The following is a 1,116-nucleotide window of genomic DNA, read 5'->3' on the forward strand; positions in this document are numbered from 1 at the left end:
TCCAAAATCAAAGACAAGGAGGGAATCCTAAAAGCTGTCAGGAAAAAGAGAAGTGTTACTTACAAAGGCAAGCAAATCAGATTAAGCTCTGACTTCTCAGCAGAAACCATGCAGGCAAGAAGGCAATGGGGAGACATATAAAAAACCTTAACAGAAAACATTGCCAAAAAAGAATGGTCTATCCAGCAAAACTGTCAATCAAATATGATGGTGCAATCAAAACATTCCATGGTAAACAGAATCTAAGAGATTTTGTCAAAGCCAATCCAGCACTTCAAAACATCCTAAAGATATTCTTTGGACTAAAAACCAACAAGAACAGGTAACAACCAGTGATTAACAGGTGTGGCAACACCACCGAAACTCAGATGATGGATTGCAGAACCCAGAACAGAACAAAATTACAACAAATTCAAAGGAGCTGGGAGGTCAACTGAAGATCAAAATAATATCACTGTCAAAGAAGAGAAATATGTAGGAACAGAGATCCAGATGATGAGGAGGTCAGGTAGATTACAGGATGCAATAGAGTCTCCTAAATGGATAGAAAAGTTAATAGACTAAAAGGTAACCCCAAAGAAAGTTAATAATTCACAATTTACCATGAAAATGAACTTCCAAGCAGAACAAGCAAACATGAAAATGAATAAAAAACTGACAAGAAATAGCACAAAAATTAAAAACTCAGCACAAGAAGTCATGCAGAAGAAAGCAATGAACAGCACTACCAAAAAAGTAACTTAATGGCAACAACTAATTCATACCTATCGATAATTACATTGAATGTCAATGGATTAAATGCATCAGTGAAGAGACAGAGAGTGGCAGAATAGATAAGAAACAAAACCCTTCAATATGCTGCCTGCAAGAGACGCAACTTACAAACAAAGATAAAAACAGAATAAAAGTTAAAGGATAGAAAAAAAATACCAAGCTAACTATAATAATAAACAAGCAAGACTGGAAATACTAACATTTGATAAAGTAAACATTAAGACAAAAAACAGCATAAGATATAAAGTAATAAACAAGCAAGACTGGAAATACTAACATTTGATAAAATAAACATTAAGACAAAAAACAGCATAATAGATAAAGATGGAGATTATCTCATGA

The sequence above is a fragment of the Chrysochloris asiatica genome, unplaced genomic scaffold, assembly GCF_000296735.1.
Source record: "Chrysochloris asiatica unplaced genomic scaffold, ChrAsi1.0 scaffold00021, whole genome shotgun sequence".
Classification (NCBI taxonomy): Eukaryota; Metazoa; Chordata; class Mammalia; order Afrosoricida; family Chrysochloridae; genus Chrysochloris; species Chrysochloris asiatica.